Source organism: Atractosteus spatula, chromosome 15, assembly GCF_055471065.1.
Source record: "Atractosteus spatula isolate fAtrSpa1 chromosome 15, fAtrSpa1.hap1, whole genome shotgun sequence".
Classification (NCBI taxonomy): Eukaryota; Metazoa; Chordata; class Actinopteri; order Semionotiformes; family Lepisosteidae; genus Atractosteus; species Atractosteus spatula.
In genome coordinates this window covers 93,174-108,812 of record NC_142720.1, presented here as the reverse complement: position 1 = coordinate 108,812, position 15,639 = coordinate 93,174, and the positions used below count along the sequence as shown (strand labels likewise).

The 15,639-nt window shown below is 58.6% G+C and overlaps 10 non-coding genes across 10 annotated transcripts; all 10 read left to right on the top strand.

Annotated features, from left to right (window-relative positions):
- The first annotated feature begins 481 nt into the window (after positions 1-481).
- On the top strand, positions 482-672 carry LOC148819789 (U2 spliceosomal RNA). Its single transcript, XR_016094271.1, has one exon. It is a non-coding gene; the product is annotated as a U2 spliceosomal RNA (small nuclear RNA).
- A 786-nt stretch (positions 673-1,458) lies between these two features.
- On the top strand, positions 1,459-1,649 carry LOC148819788 (U2 spliceosomal RNA). The gene has a single exon (XR_016094270.1). It is a non-coding gene; the product is annotated as a U2 spliceosomal RNA (small nuclear RNA).
- Positions 1,650-2,432: 783 nt separating this feature from the next.
- Positions 2,433-2,623, top strand: LOC148819787 (U2 spliceosomal RNA). The gene has a single exon (XR_016094269.1). It is a non-coding gene; the product is annotated as a U2 spliceosomal RNA (small nuclear RNA).
- Positions 2,624-3,406: 783 nt separating this feature from the next.
- LOC148819786 (U2 spliceosomal RNA) lies at positions 3,407-3,597 on the top strand. The gene has a single exon (XR_016094268.1). It is a non-coding gene; the product is annotated as a U2 spliceosomal RNA (small nuclear RNA).
- A 785-nt stretch (positions 3,598-4,382) lies between these two features.
- On the top strand, positions 4,383-4,573 carry LOC148819785 (U2 spliceosomal RNA). The gene has a single exon (XR_016094267.1). It is a non-coding gene; the product is annotated as a U2 spliceosomal RNA (small nuclear RNA).
- Positions 4,574-5,360: 787 nt separating this feature from the next.
- Positions 5,361-5,551, top strand: LOC148819784 (U2 spliceosomal RNA). Its single transcript, XR_016094266.1, has one exon. It is a non-coding gene; the product is annotated as a U2 spliceosomal RNA (small nuclear RNA).
- Positions 5,552-6,336: 785 nt separating this feature from the next.
- On the top strand, positions 6,337-6,527 carry LOC148819783 (U2 spliceosomal RNA). The gene has a single exon (XR_016094265.1). It is a non-coding gene; the product is annotated as a U2 spliceosomal RNA (small nuclear RNA).
- A 785-nt stretch (positions 6,528-7,312) lies between these two features.
- On the top strand, positions 7,313-7,503 carry LOC148819782 (U2 spliceosomal RNA). Its single transcript, XR_016094264.1, has one exon. It is a non-coding gene; the product is annotated as a U2 spliceosomal RNA (small nuclear RNA).
- Positions 7,504-14,171: 6,668 nt separating this feature from the next.
- On the top strand, positions 14,172-14,367 carry LOC148819781 (U2 spliceosomal RNA). The gene has a single exon (XR_016094289.1). It is a non-coding gene; the product is annotated as a U2 spliceosomal RNA (small nuclear RNA).
- Positions 14,368-15,152: 785 nt separating this feature from the next.
- On the top strand, positions 15,153-15,343 carry LOC148819780 (U2 spliceosomal RNA). Its single transcript, XR_016094263.1, has one exon. It is a non-coding gene; the product is annotated as a U2 spliceosomal RNA (small nuclear RNA).
- The last annotated feature ends 296 nt before the right edge of the window (positions 15,344-15,639 follow it).

The window sequence follows — 15,639 nt, the reverse complement described above, 5'->3', positions numbered from 1 at the left end:
GTGTGTGTGTCCCCGTCCTTGCAGGCGGGCCCCTTTCGACAGCCGGCCGTTTTCCCTCCAAAAAACTTAGTATATACACCTTTTCTTTCTTTTTTTCGGCAGGCAGGCAGGTGTGTGTGTGTCCCCGTCCCTCCCGAGAGAGCGCTGCCCCTTGCCTCTGCCCGCAGGTGCCGACGGTCCGCTTTCGCTTGCAGCTCACTCGGCACGGCTGCTGCTGGTGGGAGGGGCCTAAGCTAAGGAGGCCGGCCGGCTGGCGCCCCCCGCGGCTGCGGTCGTTGTCGGGCCGTTGACAGGAGATCAAAGAGCAGGGCCCCCGCCCGGGACTGGCGGGCAGGCAGGCGAGCAAGCAGGCAGGCAAGAGAGGGGGAGAGCGGAGTCCGGGCGGCCGGCAGCCGCGTGCGGACCGGGCTCCAGAGGCGTCGGCCTGCGCCGCTGCGCGCCAGCCGGACGCCCGCGCGCCCGCCCAAGGCCGGCGTCGGGCATCGCTTCTCGGCCTTTTGGCTAAGATCAAGTGTAGTATCTGTTCTTATCAGTTTAATATCTGATACGTCCCCCATCGGGGGACCACATATTAAACGGATTTTTGGAACAGGGAGCTGGATCAGGAGCTTGCTCCGTCCTCTCCACGCATCGGCCCGGTATTGCAGCGCCTCCGGGAACGGTGCACTACCTTCTCTCAGCGGTGAAAAGACAGACGTAGCTAGCAAGCAAGCGAGGTGGACCGGAGCTCCTTCCTCTCCGGTCTCGTCTCTCGTCCATCTGTGTGTCTCTGTGTCTCTCTCTCTCCCCCTCCCCGTTCCCGTGCTCCCTCCGTGCACTTTCCCGCGCCTCGACTCTCTCGGCAAGCAGGCCGGCCCCCTTTTCGGCTCCCGTGCGTTTTCCCTCCAAAAAACTTAGTTTTTTCCTCCTTTTTCCAGGGAGGCAGGCGTGGCTTGTGTGTGTGTGTGTGTGTGTGTGTGTGTGTGTGTGTGTGTGTGTGTGTGTGTGTCCCCGTCCTTGCAGGCGGGCCCCTTTCGACAGCCGGCCGTTTTCCCTCCAAAAAACTTAGTATATACACCTTTTCTTTCTTTTTTTCGGCAGGCAGGCAGGTGTGTGTGTGTCCCCGTCCCTCCCGAGAGAGCGCTGCCCCTTGCCTCTGCCCGCAGGTGCCGACGGTCCGCTTTCGCTTGCAGCTCACTCGGCACGGCTGCTGCTGGTGGGAGGGGCCTAAGCTAAGGAGGCCGGCCGGCTGGCGCCCCCCGCGGCTGCGGTCGTTGTCGGGCCGTTGACAGGAGATCAAAGAGCAGGGCCCCCGCCGGGACTGGCGGGCAGGCAGGCGAGCAAGCAGGCAGGCAAGAGAGGGGGAGAGCGGAGTCCGGGCGGCCGGCAGCCGCGTGCGGACCGGGCTCCAGAGGCGTCGGCCTGCGCCGCTGCGCGCCAGCCGGACGCCCGCGCGCCCGCCCAAGGCCGGCGTCGGGCATCGCTTCTCGGCCTTTTGGCTAAGATCAAGTGTAGTATCTGTTCTTATCAGTTTAATATCTGATACGTCCCCCATCGGGGGACCACATATTAAACGGATTTTTGGAACAGGGAGCTGGATCAGGAGCTTGCTCCGTCCTCTCCACGCATCGGCCCGGTATTGCAGCGCCTCCGGGAACGGTGCACTACCTTCTCTCAGCGGTGAAAAGACAGACGTAGCTAGCAAGCAAGCGAGGTGGACCGGAGCTCCTTCCTCTCCGGTCTCGTCTCTCGTCCATCTGTGTGTCTCTGTGTCTCTCTCTCTCCCCCTCCCCGTTCCCGTGCTCCCTCCGTGCACTTTCCCGCGCCTCGACTCTCTCGGCAAGCAGGCCGGCCCCCTTTTCGGCTCCCGTGCGTTTTCCCTCCAAAAAACTTAGTTTTTTCCTCCTTTTTCCAGGGAGGCAGGCGTGGCTTGTGTGTGTGTGTGTGTGTGTGTGTGTGTGTGTGTGTGTGTGTGTGTGTGTCCCCGTCCTTGCAGGCGGGCCCCTTTCGACAGCCGGCCGTTTTCCCTCCAAAAAACTTAGTATATACACCTTTTCTTTCTTTTTTTCGGCAGGCAGGCAGGTGTGTGTGTGTCCCCGTCCCTCCCGAGAGAGCGCTGCCCCTTGCCTCTGCCCGCAGGTGCCGACGGTCCGCTTTCGCTTGCAGCTCACTCGGCACGGCTGCTGCTGGTGGGAGGGGCCTAAGCTAAGGAGGCCGGCCGGCTGGCGCCCCCCGCGGCTGCGGTCGTTGTCGGGCCGTTGACAGGAGATCAAAGAGCAGGGCCCCCGCCCGGGACTGGCGGGCAGGCAGGCGAGCAAGCAGGCAGGCAAGAGAGGGGGAGAGCGGAGTCCGGGCGGCCGGCAGCCGCGTGCGGACCGGGCTCCAGAGGCGTCGGCCTGCGCCGCTGCGCGCCAGCCGGACGCCCGCGCGCCCGCCCAAGGCCGGCGTCGGGCATCGCTTCTCGGCCTTTTGGCTAAGATCAAGTGTAGTATCTGTTCTTATCAGTTTAATATCTGATACGTCCCCCATCGGGGGACCACATATTAAACGGATTTTTGGAACAGGGAGCTGGATCAGGAGCTTGCTCCGTCCTCTCCACGCATCGGCCCGGTATTGCAGCGCCTCCGGGAACGGTGCACTACCTTCTCTCAGCGGTGAAAAGACAGACGTAGCTAGCAAGCAAGCGAGGTGGACCGGAGCTCCTTCCTCTCCGGTCTCGTCTCTCGTCCATCTGTGTGTCTCTGTGTCTCTCTCTCTCCCCCTCCCCGTTCCCGTGCTCCCTCCGTGCACTTTCCCGCGCCTCGACTCTCTCGGCAAGCAGGCCGGCCCCCTTTTCGGCTCCCGTGCGTTTTCCCTCCAAAAAACTTAGTTTTTTCCTCCTTTTTCCAGGGAGGCAGGCGTGGCTTGTGTGTGTGTGTGTGTGTGTGTGTGTGTGTGTGTGTGTGTGTGTGTGTGTCCCCGTCCTTGCAGGCGGGCCCCTTTCGACAGCCGGCCGTTTTCCCTCCAAAAAACTTAGTATATACACCTTTTCTTTCTTTTTTTCGGCAGGCAGGCAGGTGTGTGTGTGTCCCCGTCCCTCCCGAGAGAGCGCTGCCCCTTGCCTCTGCCCGCAGGTGCCGACGGTCCGCTTTCGCTTGCAGCTCACTCGGCACGGCTGCTGCTGGTGGGAGGGGCCTAAGCTAAGGAGGCCGGCCGGCTGGCGCCCCCCGCGGCTGCGGTCGTTGTCGGGCCGTTGACAGGAGATCAAAGAGCAGGGCCCCCGCCCGGGACTGGCGGGCAGGCAGGCGAGCAAGCAGGCAGGCAAGAGAGGGGGAGAGCGGAGTCCGGGCGGCCGGCAGCCGCGTGCGGACCGGGCTCCAGAGGCGTCGGCCTGCGCCGCTGCGCGCCAGCCGGACGCCCGCGCGCCCGCCCAAGGCCGGCGTCGGGCATCGCTTCTCGGCCTTTTGGCTAAGATCAAGTGTAGTATCTGTTCTTATCAGTTTAATATCTGATACGTCCCCCATCGGGGGACCACATATTAAACGGATTTTTGGAACAGGGAGCTGGATCAGGAGCTTGCTCCGTCCTCTCCACGCATCGGCCCGGTATTGCAGCGCCTCCGGGAACGGTGCACTACCTTCTCTCAGCGGTGAAAAGACAGACGTAGCTAGCAAGCAAGCGAGGTGGACCGGAGCTCCTTCCTCTCCGGTCTCGTCTCTCGTCCATCTGTGTGTCTCTGTGTCTCTCTCTCTCCCCCTCCCCGTTCCCGTGCTCCCTCCGTGCACTTTCCCGCGCCTCGACTCTCTCGGCAAGCAGGCCGGCCCCCTTTTCGGCTCCCGTGCGTTTTCCCTCCAAAAAACTTAGTTTTTTCCTCCTTTTTCCAGGGAGGCAGGCGTGGCTTGTGTGTGTGTGTGTGTGTGTGTGTGTGTGTGTGTGTGTGTGTGTGTGTGTGTCCCCGTCCTTGCAGGCGGGCCCCTTTCGACAGCCGGCCGTTTTCCCTCCAAAAAACTTAGTATATACACCTTTTCTTTCTTTTTTTCGGCAGGCAGGCAGGTGTGTGTGTGTCCCCGTCCCTCCCGAGAGAGCGCTGCCCCTTGCCTCTGCCCGCAGGTGCCGACGGTCCGCTTTCGCTTGCAGCTCACTCGGCACGGCTGCTGCTGGTGGGAGGGGCCTAAGCTAAGGAGGCCGGCCGGCTGGCGCCCCCCGCGGCTGCGGTCGTTGTCGGGCCGTTGACAGGAGATCAAAGAGCAGGGCCCCCGCCCGGGACTGGCGGGCAGGCAGGCGAGCAAGCAGGCAGGCAAGAGAGGGGGAGAGCGGAGTCCGGGCGGCCGGCAGCCGCGTGCGGACCGGGCTCCAGAGGCGTCGGCCTGCGCCGCTGCGCGCCAGCCGGACGCCCGCGCGCCCGCCCAAGGCCGGCGTCGGGCATCGCTTCTCGGCCTTTTGGCTAAGATCAAGTGTAGTATCTGTTCTTATCAGTTTAATATCTGATACGTCCCCCATCGGGGGACCACATATTAAACGGATTTTTGGAACAGGGAGCTGGATCAGGAGCTTGCTCCGTCCTCTCCACGCATCGGCCCGGTATTGCAGCGCCTCCGGGAACGGTGCACTACCTTCTCTCAGCGGTGAAAAGACAGACGTAGCTAGCAAGCAAGCGAGGTGGACCGGAGCTCCTTCCTCTCCGGTCTCGTCTCTCGTCCATCTGTGTGTCTCTGTGTCTCTCTCTCTCCCCCTCCCCGTTCCCGTGCTCCCTCCGTGCACTTTCCCGCGCCTCGACTCTCTCGGCAAGCAGGCCGGCCCCCTTTTCGGCTCCCGTGCGTTTTCCCTCCAAAAAACTTAGTTTTTTCCTCCTTTTTCCAGGGAGGCAGGCGTGGCTTGTGTGTGTGTGTGTGTGTGTGTGTGTGTGTGTGTGTGTGTGTGTGTGTGTGTGTCCCCGTCCTTGCAGGCGGGCCCCTTTCGACAGCCGGCCGTTTTCCCTCCAAAAAACTTAGTATATACACCTTTTCTTTCTTTTTTTCGGCAGGCAGGCAGGTGTGTGTGTGTCCCCGTCCCTCCCGAGAGAGCGCTGCCCCTTGCCTCTGCCCGCAGGTGCCGACGGTCCGCTTTCGCTTGCAGCTCACTCGGCACGGCTGCTGCTGGTGGGAGGGGCCTAAGCTAAGGAGGCCGGCCGGCTGGCGCCCCCCGCGGCTGCGGTCGTTGTCGGGCCGTTGACAGGAGATCAAAGAGCAGGGCCCCCGCCCGGGACTGGCGGGCAGGCAGGCGAGCAAGCAGGCAGGCAAGAGAGGGGGAGAGCGGAGTCCGGGCGGCCGGCAGCCGCGTGCGGACCGGGCTCCAGAGGCGTCGGCCTGCGCCGCTGCGCGCCAGCCGGACGCCCGCGCGCCCGCCCAAGGCCGGCGTCGGGCATCGCTTCTCGGCCTTTTGGCTAAGATCAAGTGTAGTATCTGTTCTTATCAGTTTAATATCTGATACGTCCCCCATCGGGGGACCACATATTAAACGGATTTTTGGAACAGGGAGCTGGATCAGGAGCTTGCTCCGTCCTCTCCACGCATCGGCCCGGTATTGCAGCGCCTCCGGGAACGGTGCACTACCTTCTCTCAGCGGTGAAAAGACAGACGTAGCTAGCAAGCAAGCGAGGTGGACCGGAGCTCCTTCCTCTCCGGTCTCGTCTCTCGTCCATCTGTGTGTCTCTGTGTCTCTCTCTCTCCCCCTCCCCGTTCCCGTGCTCCCTCCGTGCACTTTCCCGCGCCTCGACTCTCTCGGCAAGCAGGCCGGCCCCCTTTTCGGCTCCCGTGCGTTTTCCCTCCAAAAAACTTAGTTTTTTCCTCCTTTTTCCAGGGAGGCAGGCGTGGCTTGTGTGTGTGTGTGTGTGTGTGTGTGTGTGTGTGTGTGTGTGTGTGTGTGTGTCCCCGTCCTTGCAGGCGGGCCCCTTTCGACAGCCGGCCGTTTTCCCTCCAAAAAACTTAGTATATACACCTTTTCTTTCTTTTTTTCGGCAGGCAGGCAGGTGTGTGTGTGTCCCCGTCCCTCCCGAGAGAGCGCTGCCCCTTGCCTCTGCCCGCAGGTGCCGACGGTCCGCTTTCGCTTGCAGCTCACTCGGCACGGCTGCTGCTGGTGGGAGGGGCCTAAGCTAAGGAGGCCGGCCGGCTGGCGCCCCCCGCGGCTGCGGTCGTTGTCGGGCCGTTGACAGGAGATCAAAGAGCAGGGCCCCCGCCCGGGACTGGCGGGCAGGCAGGCGAGCAAGCAGGCAGGCAAGAGAGGGGGAGAGCGGAGTCCGGGCGGCCGGCAGCCGCGTGCGGACCGGGCTCCAGAGGCGTCGGCCTGCGCCGCTGCGCGCCAGCCGGACGCCCGCGCGCCCGCCCAAGGCCGGCGTCGGGCATCGCTTCTCGGCCTTTTGGCTAAGATCAAGTGTAGTATCTGTTCTTATCAGTTTAATATCTGATACGTCCCCCATCGGGGGACCACATATTAAACGGATTTTTGGAACAGGGAGCTGGATCAGGAGCTTGCTCCGTCCTCTCCACGCATCGGCCCGGTATTGCAGCGCCTCCGGGAACGGTGCACTACCTTCTCTCAGCGGTGAAAAGACAGACGTAGCTAGCAAGCAAGCGAGGTGGACCGGAGCTCCTTCCTCTCCGGTCTCGTCTCTCGTCCATCTGTGTGTCTCTGTGTCTCTCTCTCTCCCCCTCCCCGTTCCCGTGCTCCCTCCGTGCACTTTCCCGCGCCTCGACTCTCTCGGCAAGCAGGCCGGCCCCCTTTTCGGCTCCCGTGCGTTTTCCCTCCAAAAAACTTAGTTTTTTCCTCCTTTTTCCAGGGAGGCAGGCGTGGCTTGTGTGTGTGTGTGTGTGTGTGTGTGTGTGTGTGTGTGTGTGTGTGTGTGTGTCCCCGTCCTTGCAGGCGGGCCCCTTTCGACAGCCGGCCGTTTTCCCTCCAAAAAACTTAGTATATACACCTTTTCTTTCTTTTTTTCGGCAGGCAGGCAGGTGTGTGTGTGTCCCCGTCCCTCCCGAGAGAGCGCTGCCCCTTGCCTCTGCCCGCAGGTGCCGACGGTCCGCTTTCGCTTGCAGCTCACTCGGCACGGCTGCTGCTGGTGGGAGGGGCCTAAGCTAAGGAGGCCGGCCGGCTGGCGCCCCCCGCGGCTGCGGTCGTTGTCGGGCCGTTGACAGGAGATCAAAGAGCAGGGCCCCCGCCCGGGACTGGCGGGCAGGCAGGCGAGCAAGCAGGCAGGCAAGAGAGGGGGAGAGCGGAGTCCGGGCGGCCGGCAGCCGCGTGCGGACCGGGCTCCAGAGGCGTCGGCCTGCGCCGCTGCGCGCCAGCCGGACGCCCGCGCGCCCGCCCAAGGCCGGCGTCGGGCATCGCTTCTCGGCCTTTTGGCTAAGATCAAGTGTAGTATCTGTTCTTATCAGTTTAATATCTGATACGTCCCCCATCGGGGGACCACATATTAAACGGATTTTTGGAACAGGGAGCTGGATCAGGAGCTTGCTCCGTCCTCTCCACGCATCGGCCCGGTATTGCAGCGCCTCCGGGAACGGTGCACTACCTTCTCTCAGCGGTGAAAAGACAGACGTAGCTAGCAAGCAAGCGAGGTGGACCGGAGCTCCTTCCTCTCCGGTCTCGTCTCTCGTCCATCTGTGTGTCTCTGTGTCTCTCTCTCTCCCCCTCCCCGTTCCCGTGCTCCCTCCGTGCACTTTCCCGCGCCTCGACTCTCTCGGCAAGCAGGCCGGCCCCCTTTTCGGCTCCCGTGCGTTTTCCCTCCAAAAAACTTAGTTTTTTCCTCCTTTTTCCAGGGAGGCAGGCGTGGCTTGTGTGTGTGTGTGTGTGTGTGTGTGTGTGTGTGTGTGTGTGTGTGTGTGTGTGTGTGTGTCCCCGTCCTTGCAGGCGGGCCCCTTTCGACAGCCGGCCGTTTTCCCTCCAAAAAACTTAGTATATACACCTTTTCTTTCTTTTTTTCGGCAGGCAGGCAGGTGTGTGTGTGTCCCCGTCCCTCCCGAGAGAGAGAGCTGCCCCTTGCCTCTGCCCGCAGGTGCTGGCGGTCCGCTTTCGCTTGCAGCTGGTTGGGCACAGCTGCTGCCGGTGGGAGGGGCCTAAGCTAAGGAGGCCGGGCGGCTGGCGCCCCCCGCGGCTGCGGTCGTTGTCGGGCCGTTGACAGAAGATCAAAGAGCAGGGCCCCCGCCCGGGACTGGCAGGAAGGCAGGCAGGCAGGCAAGAGAGAGGGGGAGCAGAGTCCGGCGGCAGGCCTCTGGCTGCAGGGAGGCCGGCAGCTGCGCGGGTCCCGGGCTCCAGAGGAGAGTCGGCCTGCGCCACTGTGCGCCAGCGGAACGCCCGCGCGTCGGTCCGCGCCTTTGGGGGTATCGCTTCTCGGCCTTTTGGCCTAAGATCCCGTGTGCGTGGCCTGACCGCGGCTCGGGTTCTGAAGCCAAAGGAGGGAAGAGACGGACGGCGCAGCTTTTTTAAGCGACGGCGATTTTTTTCCGTGGCGGAAGGGACTCCGGCCACTTTGAGAATGGAGAAGATTTCCAGCAGGACCGCAAGACCAAGGCACACTGTACGTTTCGTGTTGCGAGAGGAGGCTTCGGACAAGGATTTTGCCAAGAGAGACGCTTTCGAGGACGTCGTCCTTTTCAAGCACCTGGCCTTGCAGCCTGAAGACATCTATTGCCTGCAGAACTTTCCAGGTAAAAGGATTTTTGATTTGTCACTATTTTCTGCGGTACAGTGCACGAAAATATGGTCCACATTGGCTGCTCGCAGACAGGAGGAACCTTTTGTTCATTTTTATCTCGAACCTTTGTTTGCTCGCGAGTCGAGACCCATATGGGTCCATATGAATAATCCTTTCACCCCGGAAGCAGACATCGTCAACTTTCTTAAAAGATTTGTTGACGTGCAAGATACAGGGACAAAAGTAATGGACAGGAAGAGAGTCTGGAACGGCAAAAGAAGGTTTCTTGTGCGTTTCAGAGCAGACCCCAGCGCAGAGGATGGGCTTTTGCACCCCCCTGCACACTTTTCAATTGGAGCTTACACAGGTTACCTGAACTATCCAGACCAGCCTTTCGCATGCAGACGGTGTAACCAGAGAGGCCACTACGCTGCCGACTGTGAAGCGGAGGTCTGCCGAAGATGCGACACCGTGGGACACAGCACCTTGATGTGCAGAGCCGAGCCAAAGTGCAATCTGTGCGGGGCTTCTGGACACATCTACAAGGTATGCCCGATAAAAGCACGGAGTTTCGCAGCAGTGACGGGTGGCTCGTTGGCAGTGCGTGCAACCGCAGCTCCTCTTACGGAAGACAGGGCAGCTGCGCCAGCAGAGAGATCGACACCGGTGTCACTGGTCCCGGACGCTGCTGAGGAGGAGATGGAACCTGAGGGGGTGGAACAAGGGCATAAAGAAACGGATCACGGGCAGACGACAACAGCACTTACCTCAGCAGATGATCGCCACGGCCAGGAAGAAGCGGAGATCCCGGTGAGCGCAGAGGGGGTCCCGGTGAGTGCAGAGGAGGAAGATGGGGTCTCGCTCGCCTCGCTTGAGCAACTGAGAGAGTTGGCGGAGGGCTCAAGCGTGCCCCCTGCGGAGAAAGAAATGTCAGATTGGGGAGAGATAGTGGATACTGCGGAGGCCATGGACACTGCCCTGGCCAAGAAGGGTGGGAAAAGGAAGGCGGAACACTATGCGCCCTTCCTGGTGAAAAAACCGGGCATGGACCCTCTGGACTACCTCGAGTCGATGGCCACAGATTCGTTGGCCCAGACTGAATCCACGCCATTAGGAACGGAGGGTGAGGTAAGTGGTGTGGGAGTCCCCCCCCTCACGGCGGAACCAGGAATGTCTTCGAGCTGTGTCATTCCAGAGACTGAGCTGACCCCGACCCCGGCAGGAGCCCCTGAGGAATGCATGCAGCCACGTGTCGCCCTGCAGAGAAAAGAACAGGACGTCTTTATTTTCGCAGAGGTACCCTTGAAATTCAAGGTATTTTGTAAATGGGACGAAAAGGCCAGCAAACTGATCTGGCCTTCGACCTTTAACGAGCAGCAGCTATCCCCGGCAGGGATCGTGGTGCGGTGTGGGCACTTTGGTGAGGAGATCACAACTCTGGAGGTAAGAGGCTGTAACCAGATGGACGCAGTCGCTAAGAAGATAGCGCTAAACAACCTGGTTAAGGAATGGTTTGCGGGCGACGGAGATCTGAAAGAGAGGTACGAGAGGGAGGTGGAAAGACGCCCAGGCAACGTGGTGGTGAATCTGGATTTTCCGGTGATGTTCATGGAGCGCTGCGCCTGGAAGAACGGAAACGTGCAGTACCCACCCCAGCCATCAGGCTTCCGGCGTTCGCTGAAGTCGCGGACTGGGAGGCAGACTGGAGTGACAATGAGCAGTACACGGACAGGAGATAAAATTAACACCTTATTCTTACAGGGGAAAGACGAGGAGCCAGTGCGTCGCGCATACATGGAACTGATGCAGTCGGTGTGCCGGCACTATGACTCTCCGTAACGGCCCCCAATGTTGAAAATACTAACTCTGAACATTCGGGGTTTAAGGAATTTGGTAAAGAGGACGGCCTTTTTTTCTTTCCTGAAAACCATAGTTTTCGATATCTGTCTGGTACAGGAAGTCCATCTAAGAGATGAAAGGGACGTCATACAGTTCACTCGTGAGTGGGACAGAGGGGACTCTAGATGGAATATCGGAGGCGTCCACTCCTCGGGAGTCGGCATTTTATTTGGTAATCATGATTTTATAGTGGAGAAGTGTGTGAATGTAGTGCCTGGAAGAGTTTTTTATCTGGATATCTGTTTGGGTGAGAGTTGCTTTCGGTGCGTGTGCGTGTACGCCCCGGCAATGATGGCTTTGCGGGCGGATTTTTTTAAAGAACTTTATCCTGTTTGCCTTACCAACAAACGGATCATCATGGGAGGTGATTTTAACGTGGACCTCCGAGATAAGAAGGACCCAGGAGCAAAGCAGCTCAATCTTCTACTAACACAGTTTGGGCTCTACGACTGCGCCTACCGGATCCAAAGGGAGAAAGCAGAGGCCACGTGGAGGAACGCCCAAGGTACTGTAAAGCGCCTCGATTACGTCTTCGCCTCACTGGACGTACCTGTTGAGATGGTGGTGGTGCAGCCGGTAGGTTTCTCTGATCATGCTCTCGTAGAGGCCCATTTTCCACACCTAAAGAGCCAGTTTGGGTGTGGGGTGTGGAAATTAAATACGGAGAGCCTAAAAGAGGACGAGTACATCAGGGCAATGAGGTTCAAACTGCAAACCTGGTGGAAGGAGAGGAATCTGAGCACCCCCCTGATTGATTGGTGGGAACATCTAAAGAAGAGAATTAGAACAGAGTCCAGAGCTTATTGCCGAGCAAGACTCAAACGCGAGCGACAGAAAGGCAGGGAGTTACAGGAAAGGTTAAACACCTTGTTCTCCCAGTGTAATAAGGATATGTCTGTGTGCCTTGATGAGATTTCAGCAGCTAAAGCTGAACTGCGCGCCTACCACGAGCAAAAGGCGAAGAGCTACCTGTTCAGAGCCCACGCGCAGTTCATACAAACCCACGAAACATGTTCCAGTTTTTTCTTCCGACAGATACGCCAGAGGCAGAAGCGCAGCGTGATGGCTGGCATTCAGACCCCGGAAGGGAAAATAGCAACTAGCAGTGAGGAGATGCTGGAAACTGTGAGGCGTTTTTACCAATGTCTTTTCTCCCTAAAGACAGTGGACGAGGCCATGGGGGCAAGGCTGCTGAGCAATATTACAGCACAGATTCCTGTCGAAGCCCAAGATCAGCTTGAGGCGCCTATAAGCTTACAGGAACTTGGCGACGCCTTGCTCGGCATGAAGACTGGCAAGGTACCAGGTAAAGACGGGCTACCAGCTGAATTTTATCGGACGTTCTGGGACATCTTAGGCCCAATTGTACTACAGGTGGCGGAGGAAATCTTTCGCAGGAAGACCATGTGTGAGTCCATGAGGGAGGGGATCCTTACACTGCTGTATAAAAAAGGGCCTGCAACGGACCTTAGAAACTGGAGGCCGCTGCAAATGTTGTGTGTGGACTATAAGCTGATTGCCAAAGTGCTGGTAAATCGCTTGAAGGGGGTCCTGGCCCATGTGATCGGTTGGGACCAAACCTGCGGGGTTCGAGGTCGTCGTGCCAGCTGGACCCTCCAGCTAGTGCGGGATGTGATTGCGTGGTCCGAAAACAGGAACGTCCCGTTGCTGATCGCCAGCCTGGACCTCGAAAAAGCATTTGACAATGTCTCACACACTTTTGTCTGGCAGGTAATGGAGAAGATGGGTTTCGGCCCCGTCATGCTGGGCTGGCTAAAAATACTGTACTCACAGGTTGGCAGCAGAGTACTGGTGAACGGGCACCTGGGAGGGCTGGTCCACCAAGAGTCCGGGGTGCGTCAGGGCTGCCCCCTGTCCCCGTTACTTTTTGCACTGTACATGGAGCCTTATGCGCGGGCAGTCCAGAAGGAGCCATCCATCGACGGGATCCTGGTACCTGGGAGTGGAGGGAACAGAGTTAAGGTGGCATTATACGCTGACGATGTGACCTTATTCCTCAGCTCTTACCTCAGTTTGCAGGCAGCCTTGGACGTCTTCGAGAACTTCTCCCTCGCGTCAGGTGCTCGGCTAAACAAGGGGAAAAGCCAGATTAAGCTCTTCGGGCCTTGGAAAGAACAACTCGGACCGGCACATGGACTAGGCATCTGTCAAGGCCCCCTTAAGATCCTGGGGGTGCTGTTCACGGCTCAGGATGCTGCCCGGTGCAATTGGTCCCAGAGGCTTGAGAAGGCGCGGCTGCAGCTGACGCACTGGAAGAACAAGCAGCTGTCCTTTGTGGGTAAAGTCCTGATCCTGAAAGTGGTGTACTTGCCCGTGCTGGTTTACCTGGCGTCCGTGTATCCCATGCCTGCGCGCTTTAACAGATACCTGGTAAGGGAGGTTTTCAAGTTCATGTGGGGGGGGAGATACGAGTACGTGCGCAGAGTCGACATGTATCGGCCGGTGGAAGAAGGCGGACGGGGGGTTCCTAACTTCCCCGCAAAACTCAACTGCATATATGTGTCTGGCCTGTGTATTGCTCTGCATTCCCCAGTCTCACACCCCTTTCAGTATTTTGTCAGGTTCTGGCTAGCAAGCCACGTGCGTGGCCTGGCCCAGTGGTCCAACAGTCTGCCCCATGGGAACGACCTCCCGTGGCACTACCGGCATGCGACACACTGGTTGAAGCAGCACCCTGAGCTAAGAGACCACCAGATCCTGCTCAACCACAGACGGCTCTACTCTGCAGTAACCCAAGCTGAGGAGGCCAGCCTCGTAGGAGGCGTCCCCAACGATGTCTGGCGGAGAGTCCAGCCCAGGGGGCTACAGCACCACCTGATGGACTTGAACTGGCTGTCTGCTTGGGGTCGTCTGGCAGTCCGTGAGGTCTTGTTCAAACACAAGCTGACGAAGCAGCAGGAGTGTCCAAGAGCCGGGTGTCACGCCGTGGAATCCATCAGCCACGTGTTCTGGGACTGTAATTTCGCTCAGCGAACTTGGAACAAATGTGAACCTTTGTTTGCTAGTCTGTCATCCACGTTCCGTGTACTTCCTGGGGTTATTTTGCGTGGGTTGAAGGTGGGAAGCAGGACAAACACCATGGGTTTTGTGTTATGGTTGCTTGTTAGTTTAATTAAGTTTGAGTTGTGGAATTCTCGGAATTTGTTAGTTAAAAGGGGAACTGTTTGTACAGTAGATGGGTTATACAGACGGCTTTTGTGGAACTTAAGAGGGTTGGTAGAAGGGGACATAAAGAGATGGGGTTTTCACGCCGCAAAGGAGAAATGGAAATCCATAGTGGATATTTGGGACTGGAAATAGTTTTTGAGCCTCTAGTTTCCTTGTAAATTTGTAAATAGACTGTTTGGGAGATTTGGTGGGCGGGTGGTTAATTTGCATAAAGGGCGGGATCATGTAAATAGGGTTTGGGCTGTAAATTGTGGTTTTGTGTATTTCCAAGTATGTCGCTCATTTTCTGTACGAATATCTGTTTTGAATTTGATTTTGGGGTTGCTTTTGAGTGGGAAGAATAGTAAAAGGGCGGTTTGTGTTTGTATAAGGGTGGGTTTATGATACCTTTTTGATTTAGCTGTGTAATTGTTTTATTTTCGTCTTGTGTTTGTGAATTGATGTATTTGAAGTTTTGGTGTTTTCTTTTGTATTTTGTATAATAAAAAAAAAAAAAAAAAAAATCTGTTCTTATCAGTTTAATATCTGATACGTCCCCCATCGGGGGACCACATATTAAACGGATTTTTGGAACAGGGAGCTGGATCAGGAGCTTGCTCCGTCCTCTCCACGCATCGGCCCGGTATTGCAGCGCCTCCGGGAACGGTGCACTACCTTCTCTCAGCGGTGAAAAGACAGACGTAGCTAGCAAGCAAGCGAGGTGGACCGGAGCTCCTTCCTCTCCGGTCTCGTCTCTCGTCCATCTGTGTGTCTCTGTGTCTCTCTCTCTCCCCCTCCCCGTTCCCGTGCTCCCTCCGTGCACTTTCCCGCGCCTCGACTCTCTCGGCAAGCAGGCCGGCCCCCTTTTCGGCTCCCGTGCGTTTTCCCTCCAAAAAACTTAGTTTTTTCCTCCTTTTTCCAGGGAGGCAGGCGTGGCTTGTGTGTGTGTGTGTGTGTGTGTGTGTGTGTGTGTGTGTGTGTGTGTGTGTGTCCCCGTCCTTGCAGGCGGGCCCCTTTCGACAGCCGGCCGTTTTCCCTCCAAAAAACTTAGTATATACACCTTTTCTTTCTTTTTTTCGGCAGGCAGGCAGGTGTGTGTGTGTCCCCGTCCCTCCCGAGAGAGCGCTGCCCCTTGCCTCTGCCCGCAGGTGCCGACGGTCCGCTTTCGCTTGCAGCTCACTCGGCACGGCTGCTGCTGGTGGGAGGGGCCTAAGCTAAGGAGGCCGGCCGGCTGGCGCCCCCCGCGGCTGCGGTCGTTGTCGGGCCGTTGACAGGAGATCAAAGAGCAGGGCCCCCGCCCGGGACTGGCGGGCAGGCAGGCGAGCAAGCAGGCAGGCAAGAGAGGGGGAGAGCGGAGTCCGGGCGGCCGGCAGCCGCGTGCGGACCGGGCTCCAGAGGCGTCGGCCTGCGCCGCTGCGCGCCAGCCGGACGCCCGCGCGCCCGCCCAAGGCCGGCGTCGGGCATCGCTTCTCGGCCTTTTGGCTAAGATCAAGTGTAGTATCTGTTCTTATCAGTTTAATATCTGATACGTCCCCCATCGGGGGACCACATATTAAACGGATTTTTGGAACAGGGAGCTGGATCAGGAGCTTGCTCCGTCCTCTCCACGCATCGGCCCGGTATTGCAGCGCCTCCGGGAACGGTGCACTACCTTCTCTCAGCGGTGAAAAGACAGACGTAGCTAGCAAGCAAGCGAGGTGGACCGGAGCTCCTTCCTCTCCGGTCTCGTCTCTCGTCCATCTGTGTGTCTCTGTGTCTCTCTCTCTCCCCCTCCCCGTTCCCGTGCTCCCTCCGTGCACTTTCCCGCGCCTCGACTCTCTCGGCAAGCAGGCCGGCCCCCTTTTCGGCTCCCGTGCGTTTTCCCTCCAAAAAACTTAGTTTTTTCCTCCTTTTTCCAGGGAGGCAGGCGTGGCTTGTGTGTGTGTGTGTGTGTGTGTGTGTGTGTGTGT